The sequence below is a fragment of the Manis javanica genome, chromosome 5 (assembly GCF_040802235.1).
Source record: "Manis javanica isolate MJ-LG chromosome 5, MJ_LKY, whole genome shotgun sequence".
Lineage (NCBI taxonomy): Eukaryota > Metazoa > Chordata > Mammalia > Pholidota > Manidae > Manis > Manis javanica.
In genome coordinates this window covers 95621121-95645627 of record NC_133160.1, presented here as the reverse complement: position 1 = coordinate 95645627, position 24507 = coordinate 95621121, and positions in this window count along the sequence as shown.

Below are 24507 nucleotides of genomic sequence, written 5' to 3'. Positions count from 1 at the left end.
TGAAGACTAGATAAATCCCTGTCAAAAATTTAAAATGAGACTCCTCATGAATATAAGCTGTTCATGGTTTTCTAAAGATTTTATTCCTCAAATACAATAATATTTATAAACTGGAAGCCTCGTGAACTCTGATTACTCTCATCTTTGTCTTCTTTAAGTCAAATTAAAACCTTTTCTTAAATTTTGAAACATTTAGATCTCACCTCCCCTCATAATAGAAGGAGTTCAAAGCGAAGGGGTTGCTTGACAGCATAAAGTAAATGTTAAAACAACAAGAGTCCATAAAGAGAATTGTTTGAATCACCGTAATGTCTGAAAAGAAAGAAAGCAAAAAAATCCTTTTTCCATGATACTAACAGCAACATTCTGTCCAACTAGTGGGACTCACGCTGGATTTGTGGGTTTTTTCATCTTACACTCACCCATTTGAACTATTTTCTAAAATAATGAACACATATAATTGATGAACTGATAGTTGTATCTAGGTGAGATCTAGTTTTTTTAAATGTAATTATTAAAATTAAGTCTCCTTAATGAATGATTTATGTGAGTGGTTTCCCCAATTATTTGGGGAGCAGGACAGCTACATACATTAGGACAGACTCTTTTTCAGCTCTGCTAGTTAGTGTGGACACAAAGAAACCCAACTGACATATAACTTTCTATTGTTGCTTTGATTTACTTTAGTCTCAGTCTACATATGGGCATGACAGAAAATTAGTGTCCAATATCAAGGATACAGTCTTCAATCTGCTCTTATTTTCTTTCAGTCACAGATTTTCAAGATGTGATTCTTTTATATTCATTCATATTCTCTCTCTCCCTTTCTCCCTTCAGCATCTCCCAGCACCCCCAGCTCCCACTCCTGTCTCCCACAAAAGCCACATCCTGAACTTTCCCTTTTCTTCAGAGCTGATTTTTTCAAATAAGCATTTTTCTTTCTTGTGCGATTTGTTTACTTTATAACCTATGTAACTTGAATATTTTCCATTTGCAAGTTCCAAGTAATAGCTAGAAAAAACTTTATAGCAATATTTAAAATACTTATGTGCTTGTACGTGTGTGCTAAGGCTACAGCTATAATTTTTCTTCTAAGTTGTGTTGTGTGGTATTCAGTATAATTAAGAAAGTAATTAATATAATTAACTCAATTTATTACCTTAGAATTAGATGCCTCCAGTCACAGAGGAATGGATCTGGTATTGCAAATGAAACTAGCATTTTACTGTGTGACTAATATGAATAGAATAATATACTTGACTACTAAAAAACTTTTTCTAATGTAGGAATGGAGGTCTAGATTCAGAGTTATACAGAGCCCAATTGGAGAAACCTGGGAAATATCAGGACAGTTTAATGATAATCTGGAGTTTTCAAACATTCCTTAAGACTTTAATCTTAAGAACTAGGCACTTTGGCAGACAATTTGTAAAGATAAGACCAATTAGGAGCCTTATAACTTAAAGGTGAAGGCATAGAAAATACTTCCTCACTCTGGTTATCTCCTCTCTGACAAGATTAGGTGGGTCTCTGGGGCCTAAGTAATCCTCTGCATTGAACCACAAGTCAGATTGCAAACCGCAGCATTGTAAGTACATCTGAACTTGTCTCTTTATTTTAAAATTGATAATACCCAAGGCTTTATATGGGAAGGAGGATTTTATTCCTTTATTTTATGAATGATTCATCTAAAATTAACCATACTATAACATTGTAGGAAATATTCTGGTGTATCTTCAAGAAGAAATAACTAATAAAAATTTTTTAACTATAATTACTCTTTAGTGATGGCACATATGAGATAAAATAGAATACTTTGTAAACTGTTTAAATGGACGGCATCAACAATATATTGGAGATGGAATAATAGTACTTGCTTCTATTCATTCTTACTGTGTCAGGCTCTGAGCGAAGAACTCTATAGTATTTTATGTAAACTATATGGAAAACTCTAAAGTAAAGATTAATATTCTGATCGTACAGGTAAGAAAACTACAACTTGGTCTCAGTTAGTACATGGTTGATTAGAGACTCAAACCAAAGTCTGACTGACTTACAAGCCCCTGTCTGTAACTTTGCCCTGCATGGCTTTATCATGTTAAATGTTCTCAAAATTAGTCTTATGAAGAAATAACAGAAAGAATATGAACCTCTGTGTGTTTGGAATCTCATTTGTGTAGTGGCTGGTAAAGAACTAGGAGCTGTGGTGGGAAGAACAGTGCATTAAGGTAGCACTAGCCTAAGTTCCACACCAATCCCCCCAAATTAGTGGCTTTAACATATGGTTTTTGCTTTTATCTACTTGTTCATATAAAGTCAATACAGGGATTCCTGATAATTAGACAGCTTTATTGCAAGTGGTAATTCAGTTCCTTCCTTCTCATTGCTTTGCCATTTCAATATGTGACTTTTAAGAGCACCCCAATAGATTTTTTTTAAAATGCACAGCAGATTGTGAATTGGAGGTTTGTATGATCCAGACTGAGTAGTGGCACGTATCTCTTTTGCTCCTTACTGACAGAAATTCCATCACATTGTAACACACAACTCTAAGTTTAGCTGACAAATAGTCTAGCTATGTGATCAGAAAAAAAAAAGAGAGAGAGAGAGAGAAAGAGAGACCAAGTTTGGTGCTATGGCTTGGTGTTCTGGAGATAAGCATTACAGAAATAGAAATAGCAATTCAGAAGTGGTAAAGAAAAGCTGTTGCCCACTTGTACGGTTAAGCCCCCATTTATCTTTAATTTCTTGTTTTTGTTAACGTTCTCTTCTTTTTAAGCATTTAAGTTTTGTTTTTTAGGTTTCAGAGGGACCACAAAATAACAAAAGCAAGCTTATCAACCCAGGATTGACACTCAATTAAAATCTCTTTCAAAAATGAAGGAGAAATCAATACATTTTGAGGCAAATAAAAACTGAAAATTCATCATCAGCAGACTTACACTAAAAAAGTTTTAGAGGAGAAACAATAGGAAAATGATAACCAGATAGAAATTTGGATCCATAAAAAGAACAAAGATCCCCAGAAATTGCTAAAAGATGGGAAATTATAAAAGGCATTTTTCTTCTGTTTTAAAACCCTTTAAAAGATTATTGACTCTTTAAAACAAAAGTAATAGTAGTATCATACGTGTATATGACAAAAATAGGACAAAGGAAGAAGGGAAATGGAAGAACACTTTAAGTTTCTTACATGTGCAGTGCTATAATATTATTTAAATGCACAGCAATAAGTTAAAAAACATATATATTATAGATCCTTTAAGAAACCATGAAAAAAATACTAAAGAACTAGAGCTAATAAACCAATAGTGGAGACAAACTGGAATACTAAAACTAGTTAATCCAAAAGAATTCAGGAAAAGAGAGAGGAAAGTAGAAGAGAAAGATACAAGTGGGGCAAACAGAAAACAAATAGTAAGATGATAGATTTAAACCCAACTCAGCAATCCTACTTCTTACTATTTTCTCAAATGAAATAAAATGTATGTCCACACAAAAACTTTTAATCAAGTCTGTAAACCTTTTAATAAGTTTATATAAGCTGTGAACAATTCAAATATCCATCAACTGGTGAATGGATGAATACAAATGGTATATCCATACAATAAAATACGTGGTAGCAATAAATAGGGACAAACCACTTACACATGCAAAGACATAGATGAACTGCAAAAGTATTTTGCTGAGGGAAAGAAGCTATCCACAAAAACTACATACTATATGATTCCATTTATATGAAGTTCTAGAAAAGGCAAAACACAGCAATAGAAAGCAGATCAATGGCTGCCAGCAACTGGAGGGGCCAGAAGAGGATTGACTACAGTGAGGGAACTTTTTGGGGGTGACAGAATTGTTCTATATCTTGATTGTGACAGTGGTTACACAACTATATACATTTGTTATCCCATTGAGTTGTACATTTAAAATTACCCCTCAATAAAGCTGACATTAATATGAATTAATGATTTGACAATCACATCTTTAAAAATAGCAAGTTGACATTACAAGTGAGGTAGGGAACACCCTTGAAATAAGACCCCAGTGTGGGAAGAAGGGCAATTCATTGGAAGAATGTGAGGGGAGATCAGTAGAAAACCCGTGTTCCAGGAATCCCAGGACCAAGTGTATTAATAGAGACCCAAATCCCTTCTCTATAGGGGTCTCTTAAAATATCTCTGAGAGCTTTGGCTACTGTCTTATCTAAACAGAAAGAGTGACTTCATGACAGCTAGTATGCTAACTGATTTCATGGTGAAGGCATCAGGCAAGTTGGAATCGCTGTGTGTTTGCTACCTAGCTTCAAAGAGCAAACAGGCCTCATGTAGCTAATCAAGGCCAACTGGTTTTGGTCGTAATCAGCCACTGGATTAGGACAGATGGCAAATGCTTGTGGGATAGATGTGTATAAACCATTTTAGAGCCTGAAGCAGGGCATATCATACTAGAGTGAAGCAGCATAAAGTGTAGCTGGGGAAAGAAAGCAAACTTTAAACAACAATTTGATGTTAATGCAAATGTAAAGTTAGGTGGGAGAGCTGAAGATGCACCTCCCTGCCTCAAAGGCTCATTGAAAGGGTTAGAGGTTGGATAGTTTGAAAACCTCTCTAAGCCGGTAAATGAAGTTGATTCTTCATTTTATAGGCTTACTATATATACACTCTCTCATGAAACTGCTTAATTCTCATGAACTTACTATTGGTATATTACATTTTTTAAAAATAGAAGTAATACACAAACATGATTTTTAAAAAGCCTTGAACAAGCACAGAAATGTATAAAAAAGAAAACTGAGAGCAGCTCTTCCTAATGCCCATGCTGTTCCCTTTTAGAAATATGTTAGTCTCCTGACTTCTATATAAATGTGAGCTTTATGCTGTAGCATCTAAGATTTTGAGATTTATATCTAATTTTTATACATATTTATATCATTAAGCATCACTCTGATTTTCCCTTAAAAATCTTTGCTCTCCCATTCACCCTGACCACTCTCCACACCTCAGCAAGTAGTGCCCCATTCATGCATGTTCTCAGGCAAAATGTGGGGATAATTCTTGATCCCTCTTCTTTCTTTTTTTAAATTACACTCCATATTTAGGCTATCAGCAAATAAATACCTTCAGATACACTCCTCAAATATTTGCAGTTATACAATTTACCATAACTACCACTTCCACACCTAGATTCCAGCCACTATCCTTCTCCTAACTGGTCTCTGTGATTCATTTTTACCATTTAAAGTCTGTGCTTATGGAATGGTGTCCTTCCCCTGTTAAAGACCCTCCAATGACTTTCTGAACACTGTAATGAAATCCAGGCTTCACAGCCTACACAGCTTGACATCTGGCCTTTGGCTGCTACTCTGCCTTATATTGGACTTTTCTACCTCTAGTTCATTTGACTTCAGCAAAACTTGCCTTTTTGCTGTTCTGAAAATAAATTCAACGCATTTCTTTCTGAAGACATTTTTTCCTTTTTCTTTGTTTTTTTGCATTTTATTCTACCTGAAATGTTCCTCCTCAAATATTTGTGTGGCTCATTCTTTTATATCACTCAACAGTGTATTTCAAATTCACCTCCTCAAAAAGCTCTTGCCCTAAAATATCACCTCATCCCAGCACATTACTCACAGTTCCCTTATCCTGCTTTATGGCTTTGTACAGAGTTTATCACCACTTGAAAATACTGTATATATTTGTTTTTTATTGTCTATCAGACACATAAATATTAACTCCATGTAGGCATGGACTTCATTATTAATCACAGTACTTACATCCTTAGAAGACTGTCTATTGAATGAATGAATGAAGCTTCAGCATCTTTAGCTGTCTAGATAGTTTAATGAATTGGCTTCCTATTTCATTAAATGGTGGTCACTATGTGATCACCAAGCACAGATCAACTGAAGATACTTACTGTTTTTCCCTTATCAGAAATGCAAAGAAAGAGCTAACCAAAAATAACTGAACTAAGTCTAGTACTGGTTTTTTATATATTATCTAACACACTAGAGTGAGTGATTAATTATGTGTTAAAAATTTTTGTCTTAAAGTAGATGAAAAAATGAAGAAAATGGTGATAGTGTTTGTGTATTTATTTGATCTATTCTTTTTAGAAGCACAATCTCATTTCTCAGGAAATCTTGACAAATGTCCCCCAAAGGAAGTTTGAGTCCGTCAGCATTAATCACGCATTAGTTTGTTCCAGACTCTCTACTGGCTTTCACAAATCTTCAGGGCTGCAGTGTTCTATATTAAGCTGAAATCACTTCTCGCCTTCTGGCTAAGATCAAGTATATATTATTAAGCTGAATCACTCTGATCCAGCTGGTTTTGAAACATTGCCAAAGTTATGGACCTTGTCAAAGACCTTTTTAAAATTGCAGGGTGGAACTATGTTTTCTGAGTTTGTGTCTTTCTAACTTTGGACAATATTGTTAATATGTGGTTTCAATCTGTATCTACAGGAATATACAATGTAACATGAAAGGAAAACTTTAATCATTTTTTACATTTCCTAATTTAAACAAGTGAGACATGAGATTCAAAAGCACCCCCAAGATATTCTAGCCATCTCCCAGGATATCTAACAATTTAATCCCTTATTTTTGATTCTGTCATTCATTTGACAAGATAATATCTAGTAATCAAGATGATATCTAGTAAAACAGCCAATTGAGGAAAAAGTTTCACTCTGTTCATGGTTTCTAGTAAAATAAGATGATATTAAAATAAATTTAGGACTCAAAATACCTCCAAGGCTGCATTAATGAAAAGATGTCTTGATAGGGATGCACTTACAGTTTTTACACACTCAAGTGGTCACCACTTAACAATGAAAACAACATAAATCTCAAATATGCTAGGAATTTAATCTAGAAATCAGATATTGAAAAACAATATATAATAATTTGAAACCCTTGGATACAAAGGAATGAGGACAGAAAGAATGAATTTACCAAAACTTTTGTCTTAAGTTTAAAATATCATGAAAACTGTCTAAAGTGGTGCCAGTGGTAGGAGTGCGGGGAAGCAAGGGTGACACAGTTGAAAATCTGTGGGGATTACCCATGACATGATTAAAAGTCAGTTTGAAATAATGAACTGTTTTCTGGATATTGTTGTTATATTTGTGGAATTGTGAATTAAGCTATATCAAAATTCATGGACTATTAGGCTTTATTAAAGGTAAATTCTATTCTACTCATTGAAGCCTCTCATTTGGTGTGAGGTCAGCTTGGATGTCTTCTCTAATCCATCTTTCTCATGGTAGTGGCCTATGTACATGAGTCTTTAAACTGGAAAATATTCTGGGGTTTTGAAGAAACTATGTTAGGAAAACAGTGTCCCCCCTGAGCTAAGTATACAATAGACACTCAGTAAATCCCATTTTCTTTCATTTTGTATACCATGTTGTCTCATTTTTGAAATGATGCTTGCATTCATGTTTGAACTCTATATCATATTGTCTTACAGTTGCTAAAAAGTGCCGTGAAATAAACAGAACATACAGAAAAGCTTTTATCCTTGCATACCTGTTATCACATGTACAGACAGCATTCATTAAAAATTTGTTTATAACTTTGAAAGGAAATAAAAGGAAAAAGTACTCAGTGAGAAGGTAAGTGGTAGAGTTGCAATTACAATATTATTTTGAAGAACAGCAATAATTCCATACTAAAGCCCCTCAAATTTGGCCAATTCAGTAGCTTCTTTCCACTGTATAAGACATTACCTCTCTTTCAATAAGTTTCTACTGTTCCTTTTATCTCAAGAAATATCACAGTTTATAGAAATCAAGTAGTGGGTACACTTGGCATTCTTCGGTATACCTCAAAAGAAAAAGACTCAGTCTAAAGGAGAAAGAAAAGTTTTGGTTAGTTGATTAATGACTATTCTTGTTGTTTGTTTAAGGACCTATGAGCAAATATGAAAATATTTTCTTTGTCTATATGAGTAAGTATAATTGTACAATATATACTTATTTTATAAACCAATCATCATTGAGCTTTGAAAAAATTCCTCACTTGAAATCCTGATTCAATATAAGGATTTTTAAACCTAAATCAACACATATTTACTGAGCACCTACAATGTGGCAGATACCCTTCCAAGCCCTGGAGATACAAAAAAAACAATTTAAAAAGTCATTGTGGAGATTACATTCTTGAGGGAAGATTTACCTTGAGCCCCACTCAAGAGGGCTTAGTTACTCAACTATGTGATGAATTTCTGTAAGAAGCTCACCAGCTAAGCTTGCTTTCTAGCAGAGCCTCAGAAAAACAACAGATTTCTGTATAATGTGCAGAGAGAGCAAAAAATTAAAGTGATTCAATGAAATAATTCCTTGCTTAATAGTCTTAATGCCTTAGAACAGATTCCAGAAACAAAAATGGCTGAATGATCTGAAAGTTGCACATATTATCACAGACTGTAATATTAACAGATCAAGAATCTGAGGTAGGCCTTTCTGCAAAATAGATTATTAGTAAGAGAGTAACTTTATAGTTATAAAGTTTGAGCCTCTCAGCCCATAAAATATTTATGGAAGACCATTGGGTTCCTAATTGAACTTACTTCATTAAACTGAAATAGTATTTTCAAAACCGTTTTTCAAAACTGATACAGAAATCATCCTGAGGGGAATGTTGATGTTCCAAAGTTAGAACAGAAATTACAGATTTTGGTATATTACTGTTAAAAAAACACACAACAAGGTTGGGATTAAAGATGGTGGCGTGAGAGGAGAGACAGAGGCTTCCTCCTAAAACTGGACACAATTAGAAAATTTAATTGGCACAACTAATCCTGAGAGAGCAACAGGAAAGAGGTGACATCAGACTGCACACACCTGGAGAAAAGAGCAGACCTCAGTGAAAGAGGTAACGTACCAGAGCTGTGGCTCCGCGGGACCCGAGCCCCTCCCCCACCCCAGCTCACCAGCGGGAGGAAGACAAACGGAGCAGGGAGGGAGTGAAATGCTTGGGACTGCTTAATACCTAGCTCCGGAGATCTGCTCTGGGATCTACATTTCATGGTGCTTTCATGAGACTTGCATGACTACTGGGTCGGAAAATTAATACAGGCAGAGTTCCTGGGGAGACTGGGATTCCGGCTGCTTGTGGAAAGCAGTGATCCATATCTGGCTGCTCTGGGACAAAAACTTTTACCTGTGTGACCGGCCCACTGGCTCAGGCAGTGGAGACAGGCACGGCAGCCAGGAGGCAGGGAACAGCTCTTTCCTACCCCCAGGCACCAGTACCGCTCCCCTGCAACCCCCTACATTGCTTCAGGCGCTCAGCAGCTCCAGACTAGAGCTTCTGGACACTAGAGGGCGCCATATACAAACATGAAATGCCAAAGGAACCTTATCCAGAGTAAAATTGTTAAACAACTCCCGAGAAAGATTTAAATGATATGGACCTCGTGACTCTTCCTGAAAGGGAGTTCAAAATAAAAATCATCAACATCCTAATGGAGGTACGGAAAGACATCCAAGAGCTCAGGAATGAATTCTGGTCAGAGATCCAATCATTAAAGAACATGATGGAGGGTATTGAAAGCAGGTTGGATATGGTGGAGGAGAGAACAAATGAAATAGAAACTAGAGAAGAGGAATACAAAGAAGTTGAGGCACGGAGAGAATAAAGGATCTCTAAAAATGAAAGAATATTGAGAGAACTGTGTGACCAATCCAAGCGGAACAATATTCACATTATAGGGATACCAGAAGAAGAAGAGAGAGAGAAAGGGATAGAAAGTGTCTTTGAGGAGGTAGTTGCTGAAAACTTCCCCAATCTGGGGAAGGACATAGTCTGTCAGGCCATGGAGATCCACAGATCCCCCAACACAGGGACCCAAGGAAGACAACAGCAAGACACATAGTAATTAAAATGGAAAAGATCAAGGATAAGAACAGACTGTTAAAAGCAGCCAGAGGCAGAAATAAGATCACATACAAAGGAAAGCCCATCAGACTAACAGCAGACTTCTCAGCAGAAACCTTACAGGCCAGAAGGGAGTGGCATGATGTATTAAATGCCATGAAGCAGAAGGGCGAGGAACCAAGATTACTTTATCTGGCAAGATTATCACTTAGATTTGAAGGAGGAATTAAACAATTTCCAGATAAGCAAAAGCTGAGAGAGTTTACCTTCCACAAACCTTCTCTGCAGTCTAGTTTGGAGGGACTGCTATAGACGGAAGTGTTCCTAGGGTTGGATAGCTGTCACCAGAGGTAGTAAAATCATGGTAGGGAGGGTGGAGCAGCTGATTGTGAGGCAAATGCAAAATTAAATTGACTATCCCCAAAGTCAATCAAGGGATAGACAAAAAATACAGAATATATTAAAAGGATACCTAATATATAAAGAATGAAGGAGGAAGAAAAAGGAGGAGAAATAGAAAAGAACCTTTAGATTGTGTTTGTAACAGCATACTAAGTGAGTTGTTAGACTCTTAGATAGTAAGGAAAGTAATCTGGAACCTTTGGTAACCACAAATCTAAAGCCTGAAATGGCAATAAGTACATACCTATCAATAACCACCCTAAATGTAAATGGATTGAATGCACCAATCAGAAGACATAGAGTCAGTGAAAGGATAAAGAAACAAAACCCATCTATATGCTGCTGACAAGAGACTCACCTCAAACCCAAAGACATGCACAGACTAAAAGTCAAGGGATGGAAAAAGATATTTCATGCAAACAATAGGGAGAAAAAAGCAGGTGTTGCAGAACTAGTATCAGACAAAATAGACTTCAAAACAAAGAAAGTAACAAGAGATAAAGAAGGACATTATATAATGATAAAGGGCTCAGTCCAACAAGAGGATATAACCATTCTAAATATATATGCACCCAACACAGGAGCACCAGCATATGTGAAACAAATACTAAGAGAACTAAAGGAGGAAATAGACTGCAATGCATTCATCTTAGGAGACTTCAACAGACCATTCACTCCAAAGGACAGATCCACCAGACAGAAAATTAGTAAGGACACAGAGGCACTGAACAACACACTAGAACAGATGGACCTAACAGACATCTATAGAACTCTACATCCAAAAGCAACAGGATACACATTCTTCTCAAGTACACAAGGAACATTCTCCCGAATAGACCACATACTAGGACACAAAAAGAGCCTCAGTAAATTCAAAAAGATTGAAATTCTACCAACCAACTTTTCAGACCACAAAGGTATAAAACTAGAAATAAATTGTACCAAGAAAGCCAAAAGGCTCACAAACACATGGAGGCTTAACAACACACTTCTAAATAGTCAATGGATCCAGCAATATATGGAAAGAAATGACAACAACAACACAAAGCCCCAATTTCTGTGGGACGCAGCGAAAGCAGTCTTAAGAGGAAAGTATATAGCGATCCATGCACACTTGAAGAAGGAAGAACAATCCCAAATGATGTAGTCTAACATCACAATTATCGAAACTGGAAAAAGAAGAACAAATGAGGCCTAAAGTCAGCAGAAGGAGGGACATAATAAAGATCAGAGAAGAAATAAACAAAATTGAGAAGAATAAAACAATAGAGAAAATCAATGAAACCAAGAGCTGGTTCTTTGAGAAAATAAACAAAATAGATAAGCCTCTAGCCAGACTTATTAAGAGAAAAAGAGAATCAACAGAATCAGCAATGAGAAAGGAAACATCACGATGGACCTAACAGAAATGCAAAGAATTATTAGAGACTACTATGAAAATATATATGCTAAGAAGATGGAAAACCTAGAAGAAATGGACAACTTCCTAGAAAAATACAACCTTCTGAAACTGACCAAGGAAGAACCACAAAATCTAAACAAACCAATTACCAGCAAAGAAATTGAAGTGGTAATCAAAAAACTACCCAAGAAAAAACCCCCGGGCCAGATGGATTTACCTCAGAATTTTATCAGACATACAGAGAAGATATAATACCCATTCTCCTTAAAGTTTTCCAAAAAATAGAAGAGGAGGGAATACTCCCAAACTCATTCTATGAAGCCACCATCACCCTAGTACCAAAACCAGGCAAAGACCCCAGCAAAAAAGAAAATTACAGACCAATATCCCTGATGAATGTAGATGCAAAAATAGTCAATAAAATATAAGCAAACTGAATTCAAAAATATATCTAAAGGATCATACACCACAACCAAGTGGGATTCATCCCAGGGATGCAAGGATGGTACAACATTCGAAAATCCATCAATATCGTCCACCACATCAACCAAAAGAAAGACAAAAACCACATGATAATCTCCATAGATGCTGAAAAAGCATTCGACAAAATTCAACATCCATTCATGATAAAAACTCTCAGCAAAATGGGTATAGAGGGCAAATACCTCAACATAATAAAGGCCATATATGAAAAACCCACAGCCAACATCATACGGAACAGTGAGAAGCTAAAAGCTTTTCCTCTAAGGAACAAGACAGGGATGCCCACTCTCCCCACTGTTATTCAACATAGTAATGGAGGTCCTAGCCATGGCAATTAGACAAAACAAAGAAATACAAGGAATCCAGATTGGTAAAGAAGAAGTTAAACTGTCACTATTTGCAGATGACATGATATTGTACATAAAAAACCCTAAAGACTCCACTACAAAATTACTAGAACTGATATCGGAATACAGTAAAGTTGCAGGATACAAAATTAACACACAGAAATCTGTGGCTTTCCTATACACTAACAATGAGCCAATAGAAAGAGAAATCAGGAAAACAATTCCATTCACAATTGCATCAAGAAGAATAAAATACCTAGGAATAAACCTAACCAAAGAAGTGAAAGACCTATACTCTGAAAACTACAAGTCACTCTTAAGAGAAATTAAAGGGGACACTAACAAATGGAAACTCATCCCATGCTCTTGGCTAAGAAGAATTAATATTGTCAAAATGGCCATCCTGCCCAAAGCAATATACAGATTTGATGCAATCCCTATCAAATTACCAACAACATTCTTCAATGAACTGGAACAAATAGTTTAAAAATTCATATGGAAACACCAAAGACCTCAAATAGCCAAAGCAATCCTGAGAAAGAAGAACAAAGTGGTGGGGATCTCACTCCCCAACTTCAAGCTCTACTACAAAGCCATAGTAATCTAGACAATTTGGTACTGGCACAAGAACAGAGCCACAGACCAGTGGAACAGATTAGAGACTCCAGACATTAACTGAAACATATATGGTCAATTAATATTCCATAAAGGAGCCATGGACATACAATGGGGAAATGACAGTCTCTTCAACAGATGGTGCTGGCAAAACTGGACAGCTACATGTAAGAGAATGAAACTGGATCACTGTCTAACCCCATACACAAAAATAAATTCAAAATGGATCAAAGACCTGAATGTAAGTCATGAAACCATAAAACTCTTAGAAAAAAACATAGGCAAAAATCTCTTGGACATAAACATGAATGACTTCTTCATGAATATATCTCCCCAGGCAAGGAAAACAAAAGCAAAAATGAACAAGTGGGACTATATCAAGCTGAAAAGCTTCTGTACAGCAAAGGACACCATCAATAGAACAAAAAGGTGCCCTACAGTATGGGAGAATATATTCGTAAGTGACAGATCCAATAAAGGTTTGACATCCAAAATATATAAAGAGCTCATGCACCTCAACAAACAAAAAGCAAATAAGCCAATTAAAAAATGGGCAGGGGAGCTGAACAGACAGTTCTCCAAAGAAGAAATTCAGATGGCCAACAGACACATGAAAAGATGCTCCACATTGCTAGTTATCAGAGAAATGCAAATTAAAACCACAATGAGATATCACCTCACACCAGTAAGGATGGCTACCATTCAAAAGACAAACAACAACAAATGTTGGCGAGGTTGTGCAGAAAGGGGAACCCTCCTACACTGCTGGTGGGAATGTAAATTAGTTCAACCATTGTGGAAAGCAATATGGAGGTTTCTCAAAATGCTCAAAATAGAATTACCATTTGACCCAGGAATTCCACTTCTAGGAATTTACCCTAAGGATGCAGAACTCCAGTTTGAAAAAGACAAATGCACCCCTATGTTTATCGCAGCACTATTTATAATAGCCAAGAAATGGGAGCAACCTAAGTGTCCATCAGTAGATGAATGGATAAAGAAGATGTGGTACATATACACAATGGAATATTATTCAGCCATAAGAAGAAAACAAATCCTACCATTTGCAACAACATGGATGGAGCTAGAGGTTGTTATGCTCAGTGAAATAAGCCAGGTGGAGAAAGACAAGTACCATATGGTTTCACTCATCTGTGGAGTATAAGAACAAAAGAAAAACTGAAGGAACAAAACAGCAGCAGAATCACAGAACCCAAGAATGGACTAACAGTTACCAAAGGGAAAGAGACTGGGGAGAATGGGAGAGTATGGAGGAATAAGGGTGGGGAAGAAGAAAGGGGGTATTATGATTAACATGTATAATGTGGGAGGTGGGGGATAGGGGAGGGCTTTGCAACACAGAGAAGATAAGTAGTGATTCTACAACATCTTACTATGCTGATGGACAGTGACTGTAATGGGGTTTGTGGGGGGGGGGTTTGGGGTAGGGGAGAGCCTAGTAAACATAATCTTCATGTAATTGTAGAGTAATGATAACAAAATAAAAAATATATATTAAAAAAAAACACAACACTTTCTGTGGCTCCTAACTGCCTTCTGCACCATCTCACACCCTACTACTATTTCCTACCCTGTTCTTTGCACTCTTAGGAAAAACAAAGATCAGCAAAATTATCATTTACCTCTTTGAACTCATACAAATGTAGATACATGGAAGTGGGAATAAAAAGTCTGAACTTTTTTCATTTAAACCATAGACATAAAAGCCAAAGTATTGCAAATGGGATCTGTTAAACAGGAATCAAAGTGGCAGAAGCTGAAACTGAATATTTACTAGGAAAAGAGGAGATTTCCCTTTCCCACCCCTCCCCATTGTTGGTATAACATTGATTTAAAAAAATGGATAGATTACCCTTTGAAATAAAAGAGAAGCATATTTTCCTTACATTTTTTATTTCCTAAATTCCTGTAACAACTTACTTCAACCACTAGCCAGTAACCCTGGACAAATTACTTAATCTTTCTAAACTTCAGTGTCCTTATTTGTAAGAGTGATTAAAAATTGTAGCTATCTTATAAGGTGGTTGTGAGAATATGCATATAAAACACCTAACCTAGTGCACTGCACACAGTAGGCACACAACAAAGGGAGTGATTGTCATTTGCTATACCTCTTAAGCCATATGTACAAAAATATATGCAGTTACACTGAGGAACACATCCATTGACTTGTTAAATAAATATGAACACTTACTGTGCTAAACTGTGTGAAAGGTGCTGAGGATGTACTAATGAAAAAAACAAATTCTGCCTCATGCTGCTTATGGTCTAGAAGGCAACAGTGACATTAAACAATAATTACACAAATACTATATAATTCCTATCATAGGAAGGGCTAGGAAGGAAAAGTGCCAGTGCTATAAAAATATAAATAAGGTGGGGGTGGGAGGATGTGGGTGTGGATAATTTACTTTAAACAGTCAGAGATGGCTGCCCCAGGGAAGTGACATTGAAACTGAGATCTAGCATCAGCAAGACAGATTTGTAGAGGTGACACTGTTGGAATATAGTAAAGTAATTCAAATGTATAAATGAAACACAAATAAGATCTCAGTTCAGCAAAGGCATCTCTATTTAAAAATCATAGAAGAAAATTTTCTAAGGGTTCTTACAGTTTGAAACTATAATAGGGTGTTACTAGATTATTAGACTCAATATGAAATTTCAGAAAATTTTATTTAGTAAAATTCTTTTAAATAGATCAATTTGGTACAAATTCACGTGTATATACAAAAAGCTAGATTTTAAAAAAATCGGTCTTACTAAACTTCAGGCTTTTAGGATGTAACTTACAACATGGAGATGGATACAGTTTTATTTGCTTTGGGGAGTTTTTTATTTGTATTTTTAGACATTGTGAAGTGGGAAGTACATTGAATCTGACCTCAGGAGGTCTGTGTTCTGTTTCTGTTACTCGCTTATGGGGGAGCCACAGAAAGGCAAGGCATTTAAACTATAGCTTTCATTTTGTAGAAGGGGCTGTTACTAACAAAAGTTCTTTATTACGGAATCTTAGCAGAAGAGCATTGTTAGCTCAGGAGATGTCCTGACAGTATGGAATGGGGTCATTCCACAACATGCCTGAAACTCATACTTCCTTCACCTAAACATGTTTGCTCCTCTTTCCTGGCTTTTTGATGTCTTACCGGAGGGTCACTGCTCTGGGCAAATCATACCCAGAGATTAATACCAAGCTTTATTCTCACCGTGGCAGGTTGAGTGTAGAATCACATCTGCATCTGGCAAGTCTGCAATTTCCCTCAGCCTCTGTCTGCATCAGCTGGCAGCCAGGGGAGAGCACTGGGCAGAGCTCTTTATATAGCAACACAGACAATAATGGCTCAGTTCCAACAGGTGTGTAAGCATGAACCTATGTAGTAGGCCAACTATGTCATTGCATGTGTATAGTGAGCAAGTAGATTAGCATCAGGTGAGGATCCTGGCTATGGAAATGTCCATTTTCCCTGCAGCTGATAAAGAACAGGGCATCTCATTACTTTAAGATTGAAAGAGAAAGAGAGTGAAAAGAAAAGATCAATAGCTTTTGGTAGCAGCATTGGAATAATTAATAGGAGCAAAAGTTAACTTGGGAATAAAGAGGACATGATGGGAACTGACTATTTATTACCTCATTTACATGAGAGTTTTTTATCTTCTGGGTGGTGCTTGGGGTCCTATTGCACAAAATAATCACCAAGTGATTATTTTGAAATTGAACCAATCAAACTGTTCCTCATTCTGTTGTAATTTCTCCTTCTGCATCCTGCTTTTCCTCCTAAGCAATGTCCTGTCTTCTCTCATCCCTTTTTCCTTTCCTTTTCATCTTGATTGTCTCTTCTTCTTTCTTTTCCATGCTTTCTCTCTTACTACTCTTTTTCTCTACTCCTTCCACTTTCCCCTTTCCTCATCCTATAAAGACACAATCATTAATTTAAACCCTTAATAACCAAAGCAAAAACATTTTATTAAAAGCTTTAAAAATTATAGTCAGCTGTATAACTAAATAGTACAGAGAAAATGTGTTAACAAACCTCAAAGGTTGCTCCTCCTATCATTAAGTACACCTTGCAAGGTTCACAATTGCAACAAAGTAGTATCCTAGACGCTAGAGCAAGGAAATTCCTCAGCATCCCCACCTTTTTGTTACTACTTATTCTATGAGCCAACCATGTTGGAATAGACTAGCAGAGAAGGACTGTGCTCTTTACAAATGCCACAGTCAGAATGTGTTGATAATCCATGAGGGTACAAAGAAAGGCTCTCCCATATTATTTTTCTGGTAGGGATTGATTTTTTAAGAATTCATGTCAGTAGACAAGCTGGTTGATCAAGTCAAAGTCTTAAGGATTGGCCAGGGTTGGATTAGAAAGGAAGCCACTTAGAACAAATGAAGGAAGTCATGACACCCCTGTTGACAAAAGCATTTTATTTAATCCTTTGTTACTTATGATGAGACACAGCTAATTAAAGAGCAATTCTAGTCATGTTGTCTGAGAACTTTTGAAATTGTTTTAATCTTCAACCTTTTGATTTAAAAAAAGCTAATATAGTAATAGTAAATTGGTAGCACATGCATGTACAATGGAGAAATGAAGAATCTGTTTCATTAATTTTATAGAGAAACTATATTAATAGAATAAACAAACTTGCAAAATGACAAACAAAAATTTCTGGTGTTCAAGTTGAAAATTTAAGCAGGAACTTTGATTCTTCGGGAAGTCATCTCCTTGAGATTGTGTTACAGGCCAGTCTTTCTCTAACAGTCTGATAACAAACCCAGAGTCCTTTGTCTGAAATCTTGAAAAACCGGAAAAAATTCTCTATTCGTGTTTGCCAATATTAAAGTCTAAATGACCTGAGGGAAGGTAGATAGCATATGTAGGAGTCGATAATTTCTAAGTAGATTGCTTCCTAAACTTCAGCAAGGGAACTGAGAGTTTCTTTCATATACAAGACATTAATTTAAAAATGCTACGCAGGTGAGCTATAACCTTAGAAATTGGTTATCATCCTAGTGAAGTGTTTTAGTAATAGAAAAACACAGAAATTAGAATTTTTAACAAAGAAGAATTTGAAAGTAAGTTCCTTCCTAGTGTTCCCCAGCCCTAACCTGGCCAAAGTGTGTTATTATGAACATCTTAAGTCAACTACCGAAGTAATCACTCAGTGAGGAAGGGCCCATCTGATTACCCCAACAGGATGAGGTTCTCCCTAACTCCATCCACCTCTTATTACTCTGATTCTATTTTTGATGAGCAAACAGCTAATCTAAATTTTATTTTTCAATTAGACTTTCCTGGAAGTAAAATGCTTGAATATTCCAGATTGCTTCTCAAGTATCCATTATTGTAAATTCAAATATTGAACTTCTGGGTTTCTCATCAACTTCCAGTGAGCTTTATTATTAGCATGAGCATGTCCCTGAGAGTCCGTTTATTCCATAGTTGAACTACTAAAAGTGAATTTCTGACCATGCTTGGTTTAAATAGATGGAGACCTCATAATGATTCATTTGCACTGAATTTCAATCTGAAAAAAAAAAACCCTGCCAAGAGTACTCTTTTTTACCAACTCTTTAAGTGCAACAAGGATGAACTAAAAATCACATTCCTTCCTTTAGACAGAAAAATAGTTTGCACCATCTTGTCATGTATAAAACATGTCTATGTTTAAAAACTATGTATAAAACTTTAAAATTAAAATTATAATAATGATGATAATGGTTGAGGGTGGGTAATGGATACTGTGGGTAAAATTTCAATATTTCCAGAATCTCGGCCTGGCCTTACTGCATCTCCGTATCAATAGGTGTTTCTAAGGGGTGGAGAGAAGTAGTCCATCTCCTTATCAATAGATAACTACAAGGGGGAGCAGGGCATATCTGGACTGGAGAAGTTGGGTGGGGTCCCTTTTGGCAGCTGGGTCATGAGACACACTGGCAAGCAGAAGTGGAGGACTGCTTGTAAGTGATAAACAGGCTTCTCCCACTTCATCCCTTTGACTGATTTCAGTTTGAAAGGTAATTTGCCTGGGGCTGGGAAAATATTCCCCCCCACCCCCCAGAGTTACAGACACATTGGGAGTTCATTATATTATTCTTTTCATTTTCTGTGTTTGAAAATTCCATCATAAAAAGTGAGACAAAAAACAAAAAAGACCTATCAGGAGATTTAAAATCCACCTTCGAAAAGCATTCTAAAATTGAGGTAATGTGATTTGTTCTCTGCCTGGATTTTCAGTGTATTTGTTCCCACAACAAGCCGAACTTTAGCTCGAGTTACTCAGGCAATGCTATCAGGTGACCAGCTCTGCCTCTTGCTGTATGCTGTCTCTTTGCCAGGAGGCACTATATTTGGATCTACATGTAACAGTTGATACTTTGACTCAGGCTCTTATGAACCAACTCATTTCTTTTCTAGAAGGGACTGATACTTGTTTGTCCCTGCTACTCATATTGAAGTATCTGTGAAATAGGTAGGGTTTTGATATTAGTAAGGGTATTTTTTTCCCTCTTGATAAAAAAACACCTAGAAGTCTCCTTATACTCCAAAGTTTCTGTCCCCTTGTACACCAGTCGGACCTCTTGTTCAAAAATTTTATACATTCCTGTTTTTCGGGCAGAAACACTTTGGTGTTACTGAGCCTAAGTTCTGAAATGATAACGCACTGATTTAACTGGTATTTTACAAATACAGAAGTGTATTTATAAATTATATAAAATTATATATACAATAAAATTCTATTATAGATAATATAATTTATAAGTAATATGAAATTATGTTAAATTTAAGAACAAGGTTATAAGAATTTTTGTCAAGGAATCTGATCAGATCAATATAAAGGAAACTAGAAATGTCCTCATTTTTTCCCTCTGAAGGTTAAATCCTACATAGAAAGATTTAATGGCCTAATAAATTTCATTAAAAGAGATGCTCAATTGATCTTAATTTGGAAAACATGTCACATTTACCTTAATGCAATGTTCATTTGGCCCATGTTTTTCACAGTACTTTTGCCACATTAATGTCTTGAATGTATTTGTTTAAAAACATTATAAAATTTTCTTTTAACATTTAGTATAGCTTTGATTAAGACTGTGCATTAAAATTGATTAAAATATACCTATATAAACTATCTGGGTTAAATTGAAAAAAGAAAGAAAATTGGGTATTTAAAAATATCTAATAGTTTGGTTTTATCTAGACCAAATTTGAATACTTCATTTTCAGATTTGATTTGAATGTTTGACTTTGTACTGATGGAACAGCCATGTATGTGTTCTCAAATTTTCTTTCCTAGAAGAAATTCATAGAGAAAACCAAATATTCTGCGCCAATTTTAATTTGATCTTTTCACTTTTCTTCACATACTGAAAAAATAAATTATTATTAAGAGGCCCCTGTCTGTGGGAAGGCTTTAAACCTTAATAGAAATAATGGTTTCAGCTTAAAATATTTATTATATTCCTTGTTATCAGGCTAAGGGATTTTTGTCTCAATCTTGAAATGACTTTTCTTATGACCCATCATTTTATCTTATTGCTGCTTATTCACCTCCTTGTCATTTATGCAAAAACAAAGATCATCAAGAAGTTTACATTGTGAATTAGAACCACATGGGGCTGAATCAGAATTGCCTGAAAAGAACATTTTAGAGATACAAACTTTCATAATATACTCTATAAAAGCAGTTACAGTTTTAGTTAAGTACACGTGATCTAGAGTGAAATTGTATGATTTCCAAACCTGGCTCTGCCTATTAGCCAGCGACACAACTGTAAGTTACATTAACTCTCTCCTTTCATTTCCTTATCTAAAAGTAATAGTACCAGCTCCTATGGTTGCTGTGAGGATGAAATAAGTCAATACTTACAAAGTATTCAGAAGAATGTCTAGCTATTTGTAAATTTTTAATAAGTAATGGTTATTACTCAAAATTTCAGTTTGTCCTAAAGGTATTTGTTATGTGTATATGCCAATGTTTATAACAATATATATGTATATAAAATGTTTTATGTGTTATGTACTAAAATGTTGCTCCTAATTTTCAGTGTATCATAGATTATAGAAGTAAAATGGTTTTACAGAAAATTTAAAAAGTACAAAAAGCAAATAGAAGTAGAATAAAATTACACCAAATTTCACCACCCAGAGGCAACCATTGGTAACATTTAGATTTAGACTTTTCCCATGAATTTTAAAATGTAAGTTTTAACATCTAAAATGGTAATACTTAAATAAAAATGGATGGATTTTGTTATTTGTACAATAGCAAATAGCAGTTACTTTGTTAAAGCTTTTAAAATTTTGAGAAGAAGCAGGCATCAAATTTTGGCTGAAACTTTGGTTTAAAAATATTTAGTCATGTGAAATAATCAGATTATGAAAATATTTAAAGATTCCAGGTTCATATCTCATGGTTTTAAAAAATGTCTTGCCTACTTTCTTCATCAGTTAACCTTTTCACAACTGGCAGAAAGTGCGTTTGAATAATTATCCAGGGTTTATTTTATTCTGAGATTAAATGCCAGTAGGTATGTGCATGTTAACACAGACTGGCAGAATTTGAAGCGATGTGTAAATTGGGTATCATCAGTAGAATTAAGTTTTGGCATATGTTTTGGTATATGTTATTGATCTGTTTTGGTATATGTTATTGATCTGTTTTGGTATATGTTATTGATATGTATTCATTCCTTCATATTATTCCTTATCTTAAAAACAATTCTATGGTTTAATCAGATTTTTGATGAATTGATTCATCCTTCTTGGTACTCCATCCCTTACATTTTGGCTAGGAATGTCATACTTTCATGCATTCCACTGTGACTACACATATGGATACCTTCCAATAAAAATATTGGTTTCCTTGCTTTTCCCAGAGTATGTAAACGGATTTTAACAACACTTAGAAGAGGTACTGTCTTTTGGATGGAGAGATTTTACTGTAAATAAAACATGTTAAGATTAGATTTCCCCAAGGATCTTTCCAATCCAAAATACTGCTTGTTTAAATGACCTTATTTGTACACTAGCCTTGTTAACAGTTATGTCCTCATAGCTCCACCACGGATGGAGAGATACGTGGAAAAGCATGAGAAATTCCTAACCCCAGACAATAGGAAAGCCTACCTAATGGATTACATCAGTAGTGTGGGACCAAAACCATATACGTTATTGATCCATATTCATTCCTTTGCCTCAGTGTTTTGGGACAAAAACCATACTTAAAGAAATAAAGATTTAAAAGCAAATTAATTTAAAATTAATTTTGAGCTATTAAAAATCTGTATTATCGTGATGAATTTAGTTATTCATGGAGTTTTTAAAACAAATATATGTTGTTCTATTCTCACCATAATATAATAAATATCCTCTAAAAATCTGAAATATAGAAAATCATAAAATATAAATTAACAGCATCATAATCCCATCTCCCAAAGATAACTTCTGTTATTGGTTTATTATATATACATGACAAGGTCTAGATTTAAGAAGTATTTTACTTGTGATTCAGAATAATCAAAAATTTTCCTAGCTCTGTTATTGGGTAGGAAGTTGACAATGTGGAAATAAAATGGTTATTTCTAGATTCTAAGTGATGATGGGTCATATCACATCTCTTTAATCAAATGGAAATGCTTCTAATAATCCTAAAATGCTTAATTTTAAAAGTCACCAATTAAAAAAAATCTCAGTGAAATCTTAATGCTTTTAAAATAAATGAATATGCTTTTAAAAATCACTTGTATCAATAGAGTTTGGGGTATAGCATATGCTCAGTTAGTAAGTGTACATACCATTTTAATGATTTATGCCAAGAAGATGATAAAAAGAATCATCAATAATGTTCTAAACAGGGTCCTGAGAGGGAACAGATGATTCACTCCAAGGTGTTTAATTGAAGGTAATTTAATAAATGGACTCTGTATAGAGGTGTGAGCACAGTGTATTCTCCAAAAAATGATCTAATATCTTTGATAGATAAGATCTTTCTGAGTGGACACTCATGGTGTGCGCTCTAAATCTTCACATTTTCCTTAATTTATTTAATACAAATGGACAAGATATTCCTATGTCTTGGAAAGCCAATATTTTTAAAATTTATCTCTTTTTTTTCTCTTTATTTTTCTAGCCCCACTGCTTCTCAACTCATTTTACATCAAGGCAAACTTAGAAACTGAGAAAAATGGATGAGGTTGGCCCTACCTTCCAGGCTGGAGAGATTAATTTCTTGGCACTACCAACTAATTGGGAATTGTGTGACACGACCATTTCTTACTTTCTTGGCTTTCTTCACATATATTTTTCTTTAGACAGTGAGCTTTTGACCTACATGTTTTTTTCTGTCTCATCTCCAAAAGCACATATTCTCTATCCTTCCAATCACCCACCAGATTCCTCAAGGAAATTACTTTGTCTAAGTAAAACATTAGAATGGCTAAACCTCATCATATCATGAAGAATATTACTCTCCTTCTAAATCTTAAACTTGGGAGTTCCACGCTGTTTTCTTCAGTGCCCTTAATATCTGTCCTTATTAATTTCCCTTACTTACCAGTTGGCTTGTTTTGCTTATTAGAAACTGCCAGTGTAAGGAATTGTCCCTTCAAATGTTGGTTTTCTTCCTTCTCTATCAGTTATTAATGCCATTCCCTAAACCCAGACTGGAAAACTTGAGGCTAGTTATAAAAAACTAACACTTGTTTTTAACTTCTTCCTAAATCACACATTTACGCTTACCTAGGCTTCCTGGATTGCTTTTAAAGTCTCCCACCCATTTATTCCTTCCTACTCTGTCTGTGCCTGCTCTAGTTCTGGCCCTTCTCCAGACTTCCTAGTAAGCTTTAGAATGATATTATGCCTTCAATCTCTTTCTCCTTAGATTACCAAATGTTTCTTTAGGTATTAGAATAGTAAATACATCCTCTCTATTCTAGCTTTTAAACATTTAATACTCATACCTATGAGTGGTTTATTTATTTTTCAGGATTAGGACTTAAAAGATAAATTGACTTAGAGTAATGAAGGTACTTTTTAAAGACGGGCACTCTCTAGTTTATTGGGTGCAACTTAAAGACTCCTTACAGCCATGCCATCTTGTAATTAAAAGTTTCTGTTATTTTTGAAGTACTACAAGAGGTTTCTGAGTCCTACATTGGATAATAAAATGTTGGAGCAAACATTTGTACACTTAGGTAAATACTGTGTTTAGATGGAATAGTCATAAAAACATTTCCTGCTAAATCAGTTAATCTTTTCTAAGGTTTTAAATATTTTTGAGATATAATTGACATATAGCATTAGACTAGTTTCAGGTGTACAACTTAACTCAATTTTTGCATAGTGAAA